This window comes from Falco cherrug, chromosome 2, assembly GCF_023634085.1.
Source record: "Falco cherrug isolate bFalChe1 chromosome 2, bFalChe1.pri, whole genome shotgun sequence".
Taxonomy (NCBI): Eukaryota; Metazoa; Chordata; class Aves; order Falconiformes; family Falconidae; genus Falco; species Falco cherrug.
Genome location: NC_073698.1, coordinates 45,840,469 through 45,862,152, shown reverse-complemented (window position 1 = coordinate 45,862,152; position 21,684 = coordinate 45,840,469). Strand labels below are relative to the sequence as shown.

Here is a 21,684-nt window from a genome sequence, read left to right as displayed (position 1 = left end):
AGGGAATTTCTGGAATGTCAGCTAGCAGGATCCCTTCCTGAAGGGTCCCTTGCTGTTGCACTTATTTTCAGTATCTTCTGTCACAGATGTAAAAAAGTACCTTGAGCCTTTCTGTTATTAGGAGCTGGCATGACAAAGTAACAGCAAAATGATTGAATGAATTAACCAGAATAGCTTTCTGCTGGAGTGAAGCTGAGCTGTCTACACACTATGATGCATGTGCTGTTAAGCTTCTTTTGCTTGCTCTACTACATTAGCACTGCTACAGTTTTATGTGTGCCTCCTCACCGCTTCCTTTTGCTCACAGTGCATTCTGTCACCTACAAGACCATATCTGATCTCTTACTAGACAAAAAATCTGGGCACTCAGCACATACAGAGCCTGATGGCAGAACAGAAGCTGAGGAACTTGCAGCGCATGCTCTAACTTGGGAATACCAGTCTGTGTATAAACAACTTCCAGCTTAATAATCCTACTTTTCATTAATATTTTTTTCCTCTCTTTATCAACCAGCAAAGTCTGGCTGACACAGGAAGGAGCAATCTTTTGGTAATGAGATTTCAAAAGACAAGTTAAATTTGTTCCTGCAGAAAAGGAAGGACATGAGAAGTAGGAAGTGCTGAGAACAACAAATAGGATTATGAGAAATTTACAGGCTCTAACAAGTTCTTCTGACACCAGAAGGGCCCCCTTTGCACAACCTCCAAGTCTAGGCTAGCACAGCAAACCAGGGTGTGACAGAGCTTCTCAATGAGTGCCTGTCTTTTTATGCAAGAAGCTGTTTTTCTCAGATGGTCTAGAAGCCTGGAAGGGAAATTTCCACCCTCAATTTAGTTACTCTCAGAGATGATTATGGCTTTTGCTGTTGGCAAATCCAGCCATCTCAATTTCTAGAGCTACAAGGTCCATGAACAAGGACTTATTCTCAGTACTGCCGATGACTTTTGTGTTGACTATGGTTGTGTAGCTTTTGGCGTTTCCCCTCATTTCCTCTTCTGCCTTCAGAAATTTATTTTAAGCTAGGGAAGTTACTTTTCCTTGTTTCCTCTGTTGTCAGTACAGTAAAATAGTCACTGTCATGGATGACACAGAGCACCTTCCCTTAGGCTCTTGCTTTCAGTCTCTACTGTCTCTTCAGGGGTCACAAGGGAATCCTGAGGTGAGTCTCCCAAGCAAAATTAGCATCATGAGCACCCCAGGGGCTTTGACTGGCCTATCTGAAAAACAAAGGTAATATTTAACCCTGCTTATAAGGAACTTGAAAGGCTGCAAATAAGGAGAACCAAACTGATGTAATAATCACCTCCTACCCAGAGTGGTAGCAGCTCTCTCCTCATATAGTCTCTGCCTTCGCACACAAATGAGCACACTCACTGCAGAACTAGCCCTCCATATAGCCATGTAATTTTTTTAATGCTGCTTGCATCACAACAACTGGTCTAGGATTGGAGTCACTGGTTAAGTGATTTGCAGAATGACAGAATGGTTGAAGTTGGCAGACACCTTTGGAGACCATCTGCTCCAACCCCATGCTCAAAGCAAGGTCACCTAAAACTGGTTGTCCAGGACCATGTCCAGATGGCTTTTTGAATATCTCCAAGGATGGAGGCTCTCCAACCTTTCTGGGCAGCTTATTGCAGTTTTCAACCACCCTCACAGTAAAAAAAGTGTTATGCTCAGACAAAATTTCATATGTTTCCGTTTATACCCATGTGTTTCAATGAATTCATGCCCAAATTGGTGGTTTTACTTATAACGTAGGATTCATTTCACCTAGAGACTGATTCAACTGATGAAGAGGCAATGTCTATATAGCTGAATAAAAAAGGGCCAGGTACAGACTGAGTTGCATCTATACAGTGTGGAAACAGCTCCTGCTGTGCCTGGTGTGTCTGAATGTGAGTTGGAAAGGTCCCAAGCAGACCCAGGGAATGAGGTGAGGGGTAAGCTGTGTGGGTGGTCAAGGGTGCTTGGGCTTGCTCTCTAGTGCTCTGTTGGCTGCCACATAGCTGCACCCTGTAAGGAGCAGCAATAATTTCCCCCTAGAGATGCCTGAAAGATTAGTTACACCCATAGCACTTAATCTTCATCGTGCAGAGGATTTTGTGTCATTAATGTAGTGTTCCCTTGGCTCCAGAATATATAGTTTCTAATGAGGACATGGAGAGATTTAAAACACACACACTCCATATATTACGGGATAAATACTGAGAATTAGCTGGTCCAATCTACCATATGTCAGATAAATGTTTTAGACTCTTATAGAACATTTAAATAATTTTAACTTATTTAATAAGTTTTAACTTATTAAGCAAACAACTTAGTTTATGTATAACATGGATAAAAATACATACCATTCTTTCAGGTCAAAATTTGGTCAGAAACTCCTGTTGCATTCTGCATTATTTTCTTTTCATAGGTACTTTCAGGCAGAGGTCAGGTATTTGAATTGTTTCATAGATGGTGCAAGAGGGTCAACAACTTCTTTTTGTCGTCTGGGAGACATTTATTTCTTCTCTTAGATGTCACTAATTTATACACATCCTTCATGTATTACAGGTATGCTTTCACTTATGACCTCTCCACTGTCAGCCTTAGAAGTGGTATCATTGCTATCCTCCAGCCTAATGTTCCAGTATTGGTATGTATGTACTCAAAAAATAATTCCATCTTTTATAGTACTGCATTGTGACTGATCCAGGGGCCTGTAGGTAATCTGTGTCAGGAACAGGAAACCAACCACATTTCCTTAATGTCAGTTCAGTGGTTTACTCACTAAGAATCACTGGAAAATAAATTTATGCCATCTGAAGTCTGAGGAAGTTTTCTAGTGACTTCAGGGGCTTTAAAGCCAGGAGTTACTTCATTTTTTGGCATTAAGTCTATATAGTTGAGTTCAGACCAAGCGTTTTTTTTCCACTACAGAAACTGCCTCAAGGCACAGTGGTTGTTTGTCAGCTCTTCCTTTGCTTGTGTACGCTAGTCTGACTAACATATTAGTCTTCTTCATTTTTTTGGTATTATAACAGTAACTACAAAGCTTTGGGAACTTAATAGGAAAAGTTTAGGACGTTCTTTTACATGGAGATGGGAGAAGAAATGAGTTTTGCAAACCCTCATATAAAAAGTATATCAATACCATTATCTTTAATAGGGAACTAATCTATCAGTCTTCAACACTGGAAAAAAATTTCTTTTACCTTCATTTTTGCTTTCCTACAGATATCACTAGTGATAACATAGTTTAGAAATAAAGCAATGGAACGTTATTTACTTCCACAACGGTTCTAGCTTGTTGTTTTTGTTTTCTCTTAAAAATTTCTCCCCAGTTCTGCTTTCCCAAAGGAAGGATAGAGGGTGGAAACCCACTTATCTAGCTCCAGCACATGTGTCTTCATCCTAGGTGCCTGGTGATTCCCCCAGTGTCTCTCTGTATGCATAGATAAATAAATAAATAAATAGATGGATACATAAATAAATATTGAAAAACTAGGAAATAAGTTCCCTTCCTAGCTCTACAAGAAAGGATGAGTGCTTTTGAAGGCACCCCCTCCCAGACGGTAGAGGATCCCCCTCTCCCTCTCCAGAGGGAGATCCGCTCCAACTAAAATAATTTTTTTAAATCATCAATGTCGATAACTAAGTGCTTAGTTTTGGTGAATTGAAGCTCTTTTTGGACAACTTCAGAAGCACCTTCTTCTCTCTATTGCTGATTTACTTACTTGAGAAAGTGTCATAGTTTAACCCTAACCAGTGACTAAGTACCACACAGACAGTTGCTCACTCCCCACAACCCCCCCCGGTGGGACAAGCAAATTGGAAAAAGGTAAAAGTCATGATTTCAGATAAAAAGTTTAATAATTGAAATAAAGTAGAAAATAATAATAGTAATAACAACAAAAATAATTGTGATGAAGAGGAATAAAACCCAAGAAAAAAAAAATAAGCGATGCACAACACAGTTGCTCACTACCTGCTGACAGATGCCCAGCCAGTCCCCGAGCAGTGATCAATAACCCTCAGCCAGCTCCCCCAGTTTATACACTGAGCATGCTGTTCTATGGTATGGAATATCCCTTTGGCTAGTTTTGGCCAGCTGTCCTGGCTCTGCTCCCTCCCAGCTTTTTGTGCACCTGCTCACTGGCAGAGCCATGGGGAACTGGAAAGTCCTTGACTGAGAGTAAGCGCTACTTAGCAACAACTAAAGCATCAGTGTGTTATCAACATTATTCTTGTACTAAATGCAAAACACAGCACTGTACCAGCTATTAAGAAGAAAACATATCCCAGTTGAAACCAGGACAGGGAGACTAATCCAACAGGTATACTTAACCATTAGACACAACCTAATCCACAAATATCAAATAAAACAAAGGCAGAATTCTTTTCATATGAGTTAGCTCCTTTATTTTTGTATCTGTATGTGGTATGACAAATTATATTTATCACATACTTTTGACCATCTGTACTAAAATCTCCTTGGCATTTCCAACATATCTTATAATTGTTTCAAAATTTCATTCTTTTCAGGCTATAAGACCAGATCAGGCACCAAGCAGTTGGGTAATGCTGGAGGGTATAAGATCAAATCTTTCTCATGTGCATCAGAGATAAAACTCTGAGAACAGCATACAATAGTCAGAAAGAATGGAAGAAAATGCTTGATGCTATCATTTTTAATAATAGCCAGACAGCAAGATTTTGCAATGATACATTACCTGAGGTTAACCATCCCTGGACAGTGTTAAAATATTTCTTCGTTCTGTACTGTGTGTGCTACCTGTGTACAGAATACTTGCATTATCTATGATACTGGAAATGTGTTTGGGGAGCATTAAGTTTTTTAGTGGGCATTAAATAAATGTATTGTATTATGTTTAAGCCATAACTCAAGAAAAGGAAAGGTTACTCAGGTGCTTAGGAGTGTCAGTAGGGATGAGAACTTTTCTCATCAGTGCAAGAGAAGTACGGTAGCTGAAGGAATCTAGTCTCAGGAGTTAGGGTACAATTCTGGGAGCTTTACAACAACAGCAAGGAGCTGGACATGCTACAGGTGTTTCAAATCATATATTGTGTGATAACACCACTTTTCAGCACTTTCACAGCCATTTAATAATGGCTCAAAATAAAGGAGTGTTCTGCGCTCATGATTAAACTCAGCTTCATGAAAGAGACTAAAAGGTCTAACCAGTACTTATTCTGTGTGACAAAGGGAAAAGGAGAGGCCTCATAAACAGTAATGAAGGACTTATTACCTATCTGATTTCACAGCCGTTACTTCCCCTGACAATAGAACCAGGGGCTGCTCTGTAAGGAAAAGCCACCCTCATTCCAATAACATATAAATGGCTTTGTAAGTTCCACTGCATTCTCACAGTGCACTCTTCTCGCACATGCAATGAAGATAGTCTTTATAAATCTTTCAGCCCCTCAGTAATCATTCTGATAAACCCTAACCCTGCAATGTGGCCCTTAGAATATCAGAAATCAATGACAGGGACACCAAGGGTTTGTGACCCAGCAGTTTAAAATTCATATATAGTCTTTGAAACTGAAGAATGATGCACCGCACAAGGTATTAGTGCAATTAAAGGAAGAAGGTTCTTACTGATGGAAGACATGTTTAGCTAACTTAGTTAAGGCTAAGCTAACTTAACTGCAAAGTTCTTATAAATTCCCACTGGCACCTGCAAGGAGAGTTTTATGGCACAGAAGGAGCCATTTTAGGCGGGAGCGCTCTATTATTTTAGCACTAAGCTAATGTTTACATTACTGAAACAAGTGCATGTACCGGTTATTTACCGTCGAGCTGGTTTAAGTAGTTTCTAGAAAACACAAGCTGATCTCTTGCAGCCTTGCCATTGTTCTGTTTCCTGCAAGGAGTGTTTATCCTAAAGAGTATGCTGGTGAGGCCTCCAAGCTTTATGGTGCAGGTGGTTATATTCTTTTAAGTTTTCTGCCCCTAAAGGTAGCTAGAAATTAGAAATCTTCTTAATGTATGTAAAACTTATAAGTTGAAGGTCAAAAAGACCGATTTACTATTCTTGAAAATAAAGACCTCATGATATATGGGCCAATTTGTGCTTTTCATATCTATTAATTCCAGGTCATTACAGATGCAGACAGAAATAAAGATACATTTTTAAACCTTTTTTTTTTTATATTCAGCATGCCTAAACATTTGTTTTTAGAATGAAAGCTGAAATGTTGAGATACGATTCCAAGCCCTATGTATCATCTGATAGAGAATAAGCCTTCTCCTGTTACAAGGCTCTGACCCACTTGTGCTACATATATAGTAAGAAAAAAACCCCTCTTCATCATTGTGTTCTGCTTGAGAGGTATTATTGACTTCCCTTGAAATACTTTGTCCGTTGGCACTTTATCTGTGGCTCCTTGGTAAGCTTGCAATGGGGTAATTGCAAATTCATGCTATTAAAACCCTTATGCCTCATGGAAACACAACGTTACATCATGTATCCTGTTTGTGTCACTGCACGAAAGAAGTCTGCTCAGAATCTACCTTCAGCTTGCAAGCTTTACATTTTATCATTTGTATTATGTTGGATGAGTATTTATTTGACTTTAATGACAAGTTCCACTTCTGCTTCTGCTATGGACATTTGGCCTGCATGCTGGTACAAGACAAATATATTCTTATAAGATTACTATTTTATTCTTAGGTTGTTTATGAACTATTAAAAAAACCCCTTGTTTAAATAAAATAGTTTATATTTAGTGTCTTAGAATTACTTTTTTTTTTTTTTTAATTGTTCTTTCTGCTCATAGCACTCAAGCTGGCAAAATTACCTAGATTTACATTTTGGGATTTTTGTATTAAGAAGTGCCCTTTGTTTCCTGGGGAAGGACCATTTGTGTTCAAAAAGGCTTGCTTTTACTGTAGCAGGTCTCCCCCTTCCATGGGACTCAGTAAGATTATCAAGAGTTTAAACAGGACATACATGAGCAACCAAGCAGCCTAGATCCACTGATTTCCAGCATTTGGATCCTGTAGGCAAACCCCAGACTGACTGTGGACAAGCACATGGGCTATCTAGACTTGCTTACTGACATATTCAGTCCTAATGCCATATGCTATATCAATAGCATATGAGATGCCCTTACTTGCAAGACCTCACGTGCTTTGGGTTGTGTTGTCAATGACTGAAGCTATTTTGAAGCTGACCTTTGTACGCCTATCAAGCAAAACATGTGCTAGATATAAATTTTCCCAAAACTCAGTCTTTGAATGCAAGATACAGCTTGAAATTGCATCTTTTTTTTTTTTTTTTTTTTTTTTTTTCCCCCTAAGGTTTGTAGCAGAAACAGAAAAGAACTGAGGGGGGAAAATATTACACAGTATGTCACAAGGACTTTTATATTTGGCACAAAAGTAACTGGGGATAATGAGGAATATCTGCTGGGCAATAAATATTAGCAGATTGCTCAGGAAACCTTTGAATTGCATCAAGAAAAATGTTTCTGATTCCAGAGGTAAAGAAAGCAAAGGAGACATTCTTTTATATTCGTTGACAATTGTGAAGAATGGATGAGAATTTGAGGCTGGAAGGTCCATTTAAGAATGGCCTTTAGAAGAAAGATTCGTGATCATTCAGGACAAGAAGGAGGAATAGCAGCTGAGTGATAGAAGGTAGCTTTCAGTAAATTTAGAGACTGGGTAAACAAGATCTCGTGTAAAGGAAAATGCTCTTAAAAGGTTAGCATCATAGAAATAATACACACAATAACATAGTATCCATCCACAGGTATATACTATCCCACTGTGAAGAAAACAGAAAATGCAGTAAGAGATTGATTAAAGCATGAACTGTGCATGAACCTTAGAGACAAGAAAGAATCAAGCTGGAAGCAGAAACTAGGTCAGGCTACTGAGGACGAGTGATAAATATAACATGAACATGTAGGAACAAAATTTTTAAAAAACAAAGCTCGAAACAAGATGCATCTGCCAAGAGATATCAATCAATTTAGAAATGCAATTGTAACAGAAGGAAGGGAAAGGATAGGGTGAATTGGTTGTCTGTTCAGTGGAGAGGAAAAACTATTGCTGAATGATGCTCAGAAGGACAAATTTTGTAAGAATGTTTCTGCCTCAGTCCTTAAAAGAATGATCAATTGCAATTGAGGGGTATGGTAATTCATAGCGGTGATAAAAGTAAAGTCTTCAAAACTGAATAGTAAAGGAACCATTTAGACATTAGAGTTTTTCAAGTCAGCAAGGGATTAGGAGTTTCCTAATTAATACATGAAATAATTTTATGATGAATTATTAGATAGTACTGTTGTACTTGAAAGCATGTGATAGACAGGAAATGACTTGAAAGGTCCATGAAGGGAATGTCAGTGTCTGTCTTTGAATAAGGAGAAAGGAAGATTGGGGTATGATTCAGCCACTAGCTTAATTTCTGCTCTCAGAAAATGTTTGAACAACTGACTAAACAAACTATTTATTAGCATTGGAAGACAACAAGCATGTGAGTAGCAGCCAATACAAAATTATCAAATCTGTGTGATTTCTCCTACAGCAGGACAACAGGATTTGAGAACATAAATGCCAATTGTCTTGACTTCAGTGGGGCTTTCTGTATTGTCCTTTATAAGAAATTGGGAAAATATGATCTATGTTTGGGAGTTTGGCTGGAAAATCTTCTTTCAACACAAACCATGCTATGCTATGGTTCTATAAAGCACTGACACAGTGTGGATACAGAAGGGTTGGGTAGGTTTCACAAGCCGTGAAATAATGATCAACAGTTTGCAACAAGGAGGAAAGCATGTGTCTAATATGGCTCCCCAGAGACATTTCTCAGCCTGAGTTCAGTTTTTTCCTTAATGATCTGAAGAATATGCCCATTCAGTTTTCAGGTGACATGGAGCTGGGTGGCATGAAAAGAACAGAGAATTCAAATTGACCTTGAAGAATTGACTAAGTAGCTTGAAAATAGTAAGATGAAATTGAACAGGAACAAGTGTAATGTATTATTCTTGGGCAGGAGTAATCAGATAGGCATATATGGGAAAGGAATGTCTAGTTAAATAGCAGTACTTCAGAAAAGGAGATGGAGGTTGCATTGGATCACAAGGTGAGCAGAAGACACAAATGGAAGAAAGCAAAAGTAATTTTTGTATATTTAGGGAATATAGTATGTAAGAAATAAAATACTACTTTTCCTCTGCTTGTTATCATGGTTACAGAACAGTATCCAAGTTTGGGGCACTGCATTTAAATAAAAGCAACTGACAAGTTTGGAGAAAAGGATTAAAAGGATTAAAAGAGTGATCACAAATATACAAAATATGACCTGCATTGAGAGGTTGAAGAATTTATTTAAGCATTAAGAGAGGAGGGCTATGAAGACAGTAGTCAGATATGTGAAAGAGTGTTGCAAAGAAGATGATTTAAGTTGTTGCAAAGAAGTAATTTGTCCCTTATTTTCAGAGTGAATAGGAAAAGGAATAACAAAATTATAGAAGATTCCAATTAGTAACTGAGAAAACGTGCTTATTTATAAGGATAGGAAAGAATTGGTGGAATACTGGTGAGGTTGTATCCCTAAAATGGAGGCATCGCAGAGTAGTTTAGACCAATGTGTGTCAAGAAAACTGAGATATACTTGATTTAAGTGTAGGGCCAGGCATGGCCTAATGACTACCTGTAATCCTTTCTAGCTCTGTGATTTTGAAACATAGAAGTCAGTTCACACACGTTTGATGCTTATGTTATGAGATCCCAGCTCTCAGTCTGTCTCTTGGGGCTGTAATGTGAAAATATTTGAAATGAAAAGGGGAGATGATTAAGCCCCAAACATTGGAGAGTTAACAAAACAAAGCAAGAAGACATGCACTATTTTGTCTGGAATAAATCCAGTGTAAATGAGATATGAGTTCTTTTGGCGCATATGTGTGTTAAAATGAGAGTACGAAAATATATGAGTATCTGTGATACGTAGGTATTTACTTCCTTGTTTAAGAAAAGAATTGTCTGTTTGGTTATAACCATAGGAATTGTTATAACTAGAAAACCAAAAACTTGTATTAGACAAGTCTTTAAAAAAAACCAACCAAACAAGTTTATATGTGCTTCCTGAAATAAAGTGTGCCTTATATTTGCAGTATGACATTGTATTCAATTGATAAAATTTAAATAAAGGTTTAAGTTGAAGACTGCATTAAATGCATTATTTAATGCTCTCTTGAAAAATATTGTAACCTACAGCAATTCAGTTTTTCTAAAGGCAAATACTGTTCTGCAAAACTAATTTACAGATCATTTTCAGTTCAGATGATTTAGCAGTGTTCGGTAAATTAAATAAGGGAGACTTCAATGAGAAGAAAAATATCCCAGCTTCACAATATAATATATAGCTATAATAGCAGAAGTCTCATGAAAGAAAAAAAGAAACAAGACCCCAACTTAAGAGAGAATGCAGCTCTAGATAAGTAAAGTTCCTTCACCACTAACTTTTAATATGAAACTGAACTGATAAGATTAAGCAAGGAAAAAAAAAAAAAGCAAAGAAATAGATAGCCCAGGTTTTAATCTCAACTGTCATTATTTGTGAAGAATGCTTAACATGCTCTGTTGCTAACACAAGTTCTTCATAAGGCTGATTAGAAAGCTGGGGCTTATGCCTGCATGTATGTCTGAATTTGGAATATAATGAGCTCTTCAGGTTGTACTTGGCTTGGGATAGAAATACAGGCCCTATGAAATTGATGCACCCTCATGACTGAAGTAATTTTTATATTATTTTGAAGTCAGTACATGTTCCATCACTTCCGAACCATTCATTTGGGGAAGAGGTTTGAGTATTAGAGAAGGCAGCTTAATTTTTCATTCACTAGCTATAGCCCAGTGATGCCTGAAATGCAGGCAAACAAATTGCACAGAATCTAATTAAAAGCAAAGACGCTGTAGAAATTCAACTGGTTAGAGGTGTTTGTATTTTGGTAAAACCTGGCTTTTTATGTGAATTTCTTTTGCATTCTTTAGAACAATCAATGGAATTTTGGTTAAGTTGTATTAAAATAATAATTCCTTAGTTTGGCTTTTGAGGTTCCTGATGTATTTAAAGCCTCATGCTGAGGGATTAAAGAATGAGTCAACACCAAGAGTAGCAAGTAATGCAGACTTTGGACCTCTAGTCCTGATTCTTTGCTGGCACCTTCTTTAAAATATTATATTCCAGTTGACTGAAATGGAGTTCTTCTTTATGGGTACTGGAGTTAAAAAAGATAAAACAGTGGTAGACACAAACATGAACAGAGAACGAGAAAACAGGGAAATGGAGATTTCACCTGTCTCGTGCAGGGCTGCCTCCATCCTGACAAGCGTAATTTCTCCAGACAGTGACTCTTGAGACTGCAGACCAAGTGGGACACGGTTGGGGCGACCCAGCACTTCAGTAACCCGACCACATCCACGCTGTAAAATGCTCATCCCTGGGACCCGTCAGATGCCCTTGCAGATTTCATTATTACCTTTGTGTGGTGTTTCTGGTTCAAAGTGGCTGTGATAATCTTAGGAGAGTATTGCAGCCTGCCAGATTGCAGTGATTAAAAGGAACGACAATTGTCTAGAAGAGGAATAAGGCGGATGTATCTCTTCTTCCCACCTGTGCTGGCCCTCAGAGAGGCTCTTGATGGTTGATGTGATGTCTCTACCAAGTCCCTCTCAAACCCATTCTGCTTTGCTAAAATGGGTGACTCCCAAGACCTCCTCCAATGCCAGCTGAAGCAGGCAGCTATGCCCAGAGGGGTGTGCAGGACCAAGCACCCATATCCTTTCGCAGGGACATAGAAAGGAAAGCAGGAACAGATCTAATGCTCTGCAGCAGTATCTGTGTATTTTGGAATTTTCCATGAAGAGATGTGGCAAGGAAGTCAACCTTTTCTTTAGACCTGAAGAATAACTTGGAAAATAGCCTTCATGGGAAAGGTTTTGCTTAGTTTAGGGCCCAAAGCTACAGGATGCTTTGCATTCAGTGGACTAAAAAGGCTTTTGTTCATGTTTTTTGTCTCACTCGGTCCTTATCTCTGGACATGACAGGACTGTCCCATTTGATGGTGAGTCACGCTTGGTAAGGAAATTGTTCAGGTTCTTTTGTGGTTGTCAGTTTAGGTGCCAATGCCAATCTCCATGTTTTCTCCAGGAGAGTTATGGGATCCTATTCTCTGTCCACAGCTTGTCTGTGCTTTGTGTGGGAAACCTTTTCAGGACCTTGGCTCTCACTGGGATAAAGCCTGTGACCATGGTGACATGTGTCCTGTCTCCCAGCTCATTGCATAAAAAAAAGGCCATAGTGTCACAATTGAAGTCCATGGAGGGGAACTGGGCCACCTTGCACTCCCCCTTCGCTGTTGTGCCGGTGTAGAGGATGCTACAAGGTGGATAGGAGAAAGGCATCCATAGAAGTTCCCACTTTAGAGGTGACACTTGGATCCAAGCTACTTGTGGGGAGACCACAGCTCCTGACAGTGTGCATTTTCTCGAAGTTTTGGGGCAGCTGTCTGAGTCTGTGGGGGGAGCTCTGGTTTACCTCGCATCACCTGCCAGACCCAGGTGTAGTGGTTAAAGTTAACAGTCCTCTGCATCCCATGGGTTTCCCTGTCCCATGCTAATTCTGTGGGTTAGTTGGATGTACACAGTACAAGAAAGCATCCCCAGGTACAGTTATGGAAAGAGTTTCTAAGCCTACACTGGGTGACCAAGAGAATCCATGGTAGTATCCTGGGGCACTCACCAGGATACCCTAAAAATGGGGGCACTTCAGGCAGGGCAGTCTAGGCAGGAGGGTTTTCAAGAGAGGCTTTTGACTTAGAAATCCACCGCAGTGACAGGAAATGTCATCCAAGTTATACTTCAAGCTCTTGGAAATGTTTTTATTTAAATACACATTATCCCTCATAGCTTTTCAATCTTCAGGCTTAATTTATCTTGAAGTTTAGTTTCCTCCATATGTTTACCATCAGCTAAAGAACCAGAGCTGATGAGCTGCTGGGAAATGTTTTGTCATGCTGTATATGAGTTCTTTGCTTTGCAGTTAAATGTTTTTACATTTGACTTGCACCCCTTCTGAGAAGAGATGAGTAGTCGCTGTTAGTACTGTTATTTCATACTTACATAATAGCTATTTGTTTCCTTGATGAGTGATTTTTTCCATTAAGGATTTCCAAGACTCACATTGCAGTAGTCTGGGATTGCAACTGCAATTTGATGCAACTTGGCTTGCACATAATTAGTACAGAATGGTGCACAATGTCACCATCTTCCCTAAGATGGAAGCTCTGGCTTAGATGGTGCAGAGCACTTCCCTTTGGTCTAAACAAAATTGACTCAATTTAGCAAGTCAGTCTCACTAAAGAGCATCTTGGGACTTAGTAACGTGCATGTGGTATGATAAAATGTTTGGTAAGTTCAAGGGTAAATAGAGATTTTATAACAGAAAGCCATGAGATAATTTTGGAAATGGATTTCTTGATCTACATTTTTAAAAAGTTATTATGCAATTCTATAGTTGAATGGTCTATAGATATACTTCATAATTATATTCATTTGACTTTCAGATTACATTTTGGGTTCTACTGTGTAAAGCTTTATCAATGAAATCTAGCAAAGCAAAAGCAGAAAAAAAAATCAAATTTGGTTGCATTAAGAGTAATTCAGGATAGGTTTAGCACTTTAGCAATTGAAAAGTCAATTCTTTTTGTCTGTTGTAAAGTCAGCAGACAACATGTCTGTCAATTTTTATCAAAATACTTCAGAAAGGCATGGGAGTAAAAGGAGAAAAGCAGAACACTTACCTTTGTGATTCAGGATTATCATGATTTATGATGTACACAGTAGTTTTAGGGTCTATTTTCTGGCATTATTTTTGTATTTTAGAACCAAAGATGCTTTGTGCTCCTTTAGAAATGTTATTGTATTAAAGGCATGGCTGTTTTGGAAAATAGCAACTGAGACTGCCTTCCAGAAGCCTTCACTTCCCCCTCCATCCTAGAGGAAAACAAGTTTATTTGATTTTTTCTAACCACAAAGTTGTATCTATGATAGAATTTTAGTCTTTATGCTATGTGGGGCATGTCTGCAGTCTTAAATCTCTTATAGCTATGTCTGTGTTGCTGCTAGGAAGGCAGGCCAGGGACCACGTTAAAGCATGTGAGATTGCATTGCCCATGTATTTATATCTGTGCCTCCATCTGTAAGAAATGTGGGAAGTTTTAGAGATCATGTCAAACTATTTTAATTTTAAAATATTTTATGAGATATTTTAAATAATGTAAAGACACATTCAATACCATAGAATTTCCTTACCCTCAAAAATTCCTGAACTATACCATTCCTATTGTTTTTATCTTTGTAAAGATTTGGTTGTATTTGTTGTATTAAATGTGCTTTATAAATATCTTAAATCCTGAAGCACAGAACTCATTATTAGACAATTTTGCTTATTAGCTAGTGTTTTCTGCAGAATCCACGTGAAAAGTGTAGCTCTATTTTGTTGAGATCTTTCTTGCAGAAATGCTATTAGCTGTTATTTCAGATGTTACTATTATTAATTTAATTCTGTTATTTGATTTTTTTTAAGAGTGAAACATTTCTATGGAAAGCCACCAATCTATTTTCACAACTGAAAGCAATGACCAAAGAAGGCACAACAAGCCACAGGATTGCTCTTAGCTGCTTTGAAAGTAAAATAACCTGCTGAAAGTCAGTATTTCATGGAACAGCTTGTAAGACTAGAAATTTTTTTTAGAAGAAGATGAAAAATCGGTGGTGATTAGCATGGTGCTTTTCTTGAATGGTAGTGTAAAGGCATTCTCAGAATTCTCTTTAGGACTGTACTACTTTTATAAATCCGGTTGTAACTCGTAGGATTTATGAAAATAGGTATGCAAATGTTTATTCAGTACTTCAGGAGCCCCTGCAGCTTGCGTAAGATCCAGCAGGGATTGTCCTTCTGCTCAGCTGCAGCTGAGGTAGGCTCTCATGCTCACTGAAAGGGGTCCCCTCTACATGTTGACCAGCAGACCTGAATGACTACAGCGGGCAAAGAAAATACGGCATCTTATAAAGAGACATTACATCTGGTTCTGCTTTCAGTGCAACCAAGGCACTTTGAGGCAGAGAGGTTCTGTGCTTTCACCAGGCAACAGCACCGGTGCAACCCCTCACTTTCAGCTGTGGCTTGTGGTCATGATATGTAGCAGTTCTGTAATCATCATCATCCTCTTACATCGTTGATCAATGCTGGAGCTTTCTACTGTTATGGTTCTTCAGTTTGTGACAGTGCCGGTAGCTTCCTTAAGCTGACCAGCCATTTGCTGTCATAACAGCATCAATTGCCATCTTTTATGCTCTCAGACTTTCTCATGTTTCAAGTACCACTTATAAATTAACTGTTGATATTAGTTATAGGATTTTTTGTCTTCATCTTTGCTTTTATAATAATTCCTTGCTGTCCCTTCAGGCATTTCTCTGCTATGTCCACAAAAAGACTCAGAACTTTTAAGTCCCCTTTGTAGGTTTGTATTTGATTCTTACCTAAATTTACTGCTTCTTCTCTAAGCATGTCTTCTGACAAACTGTTCTGCCTTTTCTGATGTTAAACTGATGTGTTCAAAATTGTCTTCTCCTTTTAATATGTTTTATCTGAATATATTGCTTATAAATAGTGACAGATTAATGATGGCTTGTTTATTCCCCAGAACTGGTGCAGGCAGAAGCAGTAGCCCTTTTGCAGTGAACTCTGTCCTGATCCAGAGTGCTCTGCCTCAGAGGATCAGGGAGGCTTGTCTAGTCTGTTGCAGAAGTTGGTAAAAGTGACATACATCAAATAGGAGCACAACTCATTTCACAGCACTACAGGTCAGCGGCATCTCCCTGTTTTTCATGACACCTCATGTGCTTTGGATCCCAGTGGCCGATGTGTCATATGAAATGTTCCATTGCCTATTTCTGAACACTTTCTTGCTTAGCAAGACTGAATCACCAGTGATCAAACAAGATCTCACCTGGCCTTCTGCTCTGTATCTAAAATAAACAAGATTTTTCAGTCTCCATTCTGTACACCTTTGTCATTCACTGCAGCATCAATGGACACCTGCTCCACAATAAAAAGTTTGCCAGCTGTCCTGCTCAGTCTCCTAGTGCTGTGACCAAGCTCCCACATGCATTAAACTCCATCATTTCCCCCTAGATGAGAGTTCCCATCAGCAGTTTCTCAGTGGATGTGAAAAGCCCCAACAGCACTGCTGGGACACCTGAGAAATCAATTGCATGCTGTGCGTCCATTGCAGTATCCATCAATTGGATGCTGGATGTCATGTCTACTGTGAAATGCCAAAGAGCACAGTGTACCTCTGAAGCAAGTTTTGGGGGAAACCCAGGGTTTAGGGGAAAGTACGCACAGTGCCACAAAGTTTGACCGCTGCCCAAATTCGTATGAGTTTAACATAAGGGTCTCTGCAGAAGCTAACAGCTGACACCCGGTAACAACAAAGTCAGCTACATAAATATTAATATATAAATAAATTAATTTAACCAGTCAACAGCACAGAATAATTCAACAGGGAGAGCAGATTACCCTTGGAACCTGGTAAACTGAAGAAACTCTGGAGAATCTTCTTTACCTAAATGCTGCTGTATCATACCCTCATATCCTTGGAGCCCACATAGAATCCATATTTCTTAGTTTCAGATCTTGTTACTAATGGATGATAGATTGGAAAAAGAAAAGCCACGCAAAAAACTTGTAATAGCAAAAAGTTTGGAAATCTAAATGAGAAATTGTGTACTTATTATCATTATTTTTTTCAGCTGCAGTGTTGGGCCAAACATAATACTGTGAAAGTTTTTGTTTGCTTCCTGGACTAATAAAAAGAGGAACTTCTATAAACCTAGAGCATCTGTCAGAACTCATCAGACAGACATGCTTCTTCTTTTTCAGTAGGGCCAGAGGAGCTTTTGCATAGATGCTTCCTAATATTTTCCCTGAAGATATACTATTTTTGAAAGCAATTCCAGTTTTAAAAACTTACATTTTTGACACAAGAGGTCTTGTGGGATTTGATGGTTGCAATTATTAATGATGGTTACCAAAGGATGTTTGTAATAAGTACATTTTTCATGTGAATGGTGCTATATAATCAATGATATAACACGCAAATTTGCAGCTATTAGGATATCTATCTTCCAGACTAAAACTGTAACTAAATCCTTATGTTTTACATCAAATCACATTTGGGATAACTTGACATGCTTAGTGAAAGAGCTTTTGAGAATCTCAACTGTTTTGCCTCTGCCTTGTCCAGTGTACACCAGACTACGCATTAATTTGTGGAACGTGACTGTCAAACATTTTTGTTGGGTTGATCATGCATGAAAGACAGAAATCTTTTGCATCAGCAGGAATGGTCTCTTCAAGACATTCATGTTATACTGCTTCCTTTTTCAGGCATGGATTTAGCCTCTCCTCCCCAGGTAAGCCCCTTGAACAGCAAAAGATAAATACATGCCTTATAATTTTCTGGCTTGATGTGGTTTTTAAGTACACCTTTATTCTCTATTGAGCAATGAGCACCAAAGCCGTGTTACAGGCAGTAATTTCTCTTCCCCATCTTTAATGAAGATTTTTACAGCTGGTCTTCTCTGTGTTTCTGATACAGCTTGACAAGTTCAGTATATTAAATCATTAAGCTTCTCTTTACAGTATTTAGCAAGGCAGCATAGAAAGGAGATGGCAATCATTTTCGCAGAAGCTCAAAATTGTCTGGTGAGCTCTGTTACCCTTCGGATAATCTGTGGAACAAAAGGTTGAAGAACAAATCTAATTCCCACTACAATCTTAGCAGCTCCTAAATCCTTCAAGGGTACTTCTTTTGGCTTTGATTACACTTGGAAAAAATGTAATCCAATTTTATATTGCTGTTGTATATAATTACTTACACTTTGAATAAACATTACTTCCCATCCAGAAATCCCCATGCGATCTGAAAACACTGCCACCATCACTGCTATAGATGAATGTGTTGCTGCCAGCAAAGAAATTACTATGGAGTTTTTTGCAAATTTTTTTACCAATTGTCATTTTTCTATGAAAGTATATTATACATTTGCGTTATCCTAGGAATACCATAAGTGTGGCCATTAGTGGGAGGGCAGGAAGAAGGGTGAGGCATTATTTTTCTTTTTCTTCTGAATCTCTTTAATACAGGCTTATGCAAAATTCCCAGGACACATTGCATTTAACACAGCAAAAAAAAATTCTTGCAAACCTGTGCAAAGTCTATTCTGTATTCAGATGGAATAAAATCAGCATAATGAAAAAGCAGTGTTGGGCTCCTCCTGAGTCTCTGACAAAAGCACAAATACTGGCTTTTTATTCTCTGCTGCTCTACTATTCAAATAGAATGAAATATCAGTCATGCATTTTTTTAATATGTCTGAATGAGCTCTCTTGGCATTTCAGGCTTGGCGCACAGTGGGCCGGGTACTTGAGTTTTAATTTTCCTGTTCAGCTGAATAACGCAACTTTTCATGGTCCCTCTCCTCCTGGAGACCTCTTAAAAATCTTTGAAAGATTTTTTTTTTTTACTTTATGTACATCTTATGCTTCAATATTTGTTATACAAATTCTCCACAAGCCACTGGCAACCGCCAGTGGGCCAATAGGCACATGAGCATCAGCTAGACTGTGGGCAAGGGTGATATTAAAGAAACAGTGTTAGGTATTTCTGCTTGAAACAGCTCTATGAGCCTAGGACAGATACTATTTCATGGTCTGACACCCAGGGGAACTGAGGTCTCAGCTCTGACCCCAAAGGAAACCCCAAGTGCTAGCCTCAGTGAGCAATCTGAAATATGACAGTGTTACTCTGTGCTTGCTGCAAGGTGACAAATTCTGTTTTCAGTGGTGTTAGGAAAGATATTCTTGAAACATTTCTGCCTGACTCCTACACTTGACAAGTGTATCTGAAAAAATGCATCTTAGTGGTTACACCATAGCAGGTACTACTAGAAGGTTATGTGTTGGTTTGTTGCTCAAAAGGAAATTTTCTTTTTTCTCTACCCAGACAAGTTGCCAGGATTCCCTCACAAAAGTTTGCTTGTTTTAAACTCCATATATTTTTCACTGTTTCTTTAGTCCTTCAAGTAAGTGGCTCCATTAATCCATGCCAGAATTTTTGGAAAAAGGCAAACATGATGCAGGCTGCACAGGCCACTTGCAGCTCATGCAGAAATTTGTATGCTTGCTGACGGCCTGTGAAGCACCCTCACTTATACCTACCATGCTGGAGCAGTGACAATTGGGTGACAAGATACTGCTGAGCATCCTGCAAAGCAAGGGCTCCCTGCACACATGGAGGGAGCATCACAGCAGCTGCACATCTTTCTTTTTCCTTCGAGAACTGGACATACATCATAAGAAATGGATGCATGTGGCAGTCAAAAACGTGCGCAGAACCAAGGCAGGTGTAATCTGGTTTAGGATCTGGATGTAGCAGGATAAAATTAAGCCTGGGTAAAATTCCACCCTGGCATTCACCCAAGGTCTGGGGCAGATTTTGTATCCTGCACTAAGTTTCGTGTTGCCATGACTACAGTGCCCTTGCTGGGTGGTTAAAGCACACTCCAAGGCTTCCATCTGAGTAGCAGGACTGCATTTAGATGTGTCTCGTGTGTTGTCATCTGGACCAAGAATACTCTTCACTGACTTAGTTTGTAAGCTGAGCCTCCCTCTACCCCAACCTGCTTTGCTGAAGTAGGTTGAGCATTATTGAATCTACTTTTAAATAAAACACAAAAATGAAAAGGAAAAAGAAGAAGCCAGTGATTTCAGTGCTAATATTATGATTGTTTTCATTATTAGGGAAATGTAGTAGTCAAATCGTTGTTCACTCTACACTTTTTATATGCACAGCTGGTGCTAAACTTGCCTGCATCACATTTTCATACCAAAAATTTAGCTCTGAAAAATCATTGCGTTTAGTCTGGTACTCACAGAACACACCAATAAAATCAAAAGTGATTTGATTCCTATCTCTTTGTCTTCTATGAGAATGAAACCTAATAAATCAAATTACATTTTCTTCACAAGTGAATTCACTGGTTCATGAACTGGGTTCTTTTCTTGCATTTTTGGCCTCAGCCAAGTTTCCCCCTCCTGCTAAAGAGTGAAAGATTTCAGTCAGAGAACTGTAAGACTGCATACACAAAACAGTGCAAACTAACTGAAACAAACTTTAGCTCTTTTTGTACAAAGTCATTTACATTGTCATTACTCTCAGTGGACACACTGAGATCTGGAAAGCTCCCAGAAAAGAATAGTGGCTGAAACAGATTTATACACTTTTATGGAAGATGCATAACATGTTCTCCTTAGCAAGGAAGCTAGAACACTTTTACAAAGCCCCGTAGCCCTCTCTGAATGCTAACAGCATGTCTCTGTTTGTGGAAACACAGCATTCCTGTTTTGTCTCCTCTCTTTTGAGCTGAGTGCACGCAGCTTTTTCTTCTTGCATGTCTTTGTGTTGTAAAGGACAGTGGAGCAGTTTTCACTTGCCCTTGAAGGTAAAGGCCAGGATTACTGATGGTTGCTGTGCTACAGTCTTACTTCTCACCCGGCGCCCAGTGAAAGCACTAGCAGCATCAGCTGAGGATTTCCCCAGTATAAGGGAATCAGGAGTAATCCAAAGACTAGAGAAGGAAGAATAAACTCTGGTCCCTACTTTCCATATCTACTGTCTGTTCTGCAACATTAAAGAGGAAAAGGCATGAATTCTTTCCATTTTTATAGTCATTTCTTAGAATGAGTTAAAAAATAGCTCTTTCAAAGGCAAAGTTTCCAACTTTGTTGGAAGTCACAAAAGTGAAGTTCAATTATGTAGGCTTCTTACAATCACAACTGAATGCTGTTGTGTTTTCCAACACTGAAAAGCTGTGCTGATATGGAAGAAAGTGTAGTGATTCTTACGTACATGGGGCTGAATTCAGAGCAGTTGATACTGTAGCACATGTGACTCCGTGGGGATGGGTATGCCTCGGGCGCTCGGTATGTTTGCAATATTCTGGGAGATTTGTCAGACAGCTTTACGTAGTGTCAGCTTCACCCCCTTTTCACTTCGCTTTGCTCTCACTTCTGTGGTGTTCTCCAGCCAAACTGAAAGCGCATGAGTGAAGTTAAAATCTGGGTACATAAGAATACGATGAGCAAATGAAACCACCACAAGGTCCCTAGTAAGTGGAAGGTAAAGTGCTCTGGTATGTGGCATGATTTTTTCTCAGCATGTACACAGATAGACAATAGTTATCTACGTTATGTGACCTCTATTTTCTTCTTCTTCTTCAGTGCAATCACACACAATTATTTATGTACCTGGTATTAGAATTTTATGCTGTTATATCCATACATACAGTGTGTGTGTATTTAACCATGAATATATCTATCACATACAGAAAACTACCACTGTGTCAGAAAACTCCAAGGTATCTTCTAGTGTGTCAAACCACACTGTCAAAACCATTAATTCTTGACCTGGCAAACTACCTTACATCTTTTCCTGTCTTTCAGAAAAATTAAGCTTGCTCTTGCTTTGTGACTGTGGAGAAAAATGGGAAGCTGAATATCAGTTATCTAATCTTTTCTTTTCCCCTCCTCTGA

The 21,684-nt window shown here is 38.8% G+C and overlaps 1 long non-coding RNA gene across 1 annotated transcript; it reads left to right on the top strand.

The window, feature by feature from the left end:
• Positions 1-1,091: 1,091 nt before the first annotated feature.
• LOC129735423 (uncharacterized) lies at positions 1,092-17,522 on the top strand. Its single transcript, XR_008731048.1, has 3 exons — positions 1,092-1,160; positions 2,561-2,642; positions 17,479-17,522. It is a non-coding gene; the product is annotated as an uncharacterized LOC129735423 (long non-coding RNA).
• Positions 17,523-21,684: the final 4,162 nt, after the last annotated feature.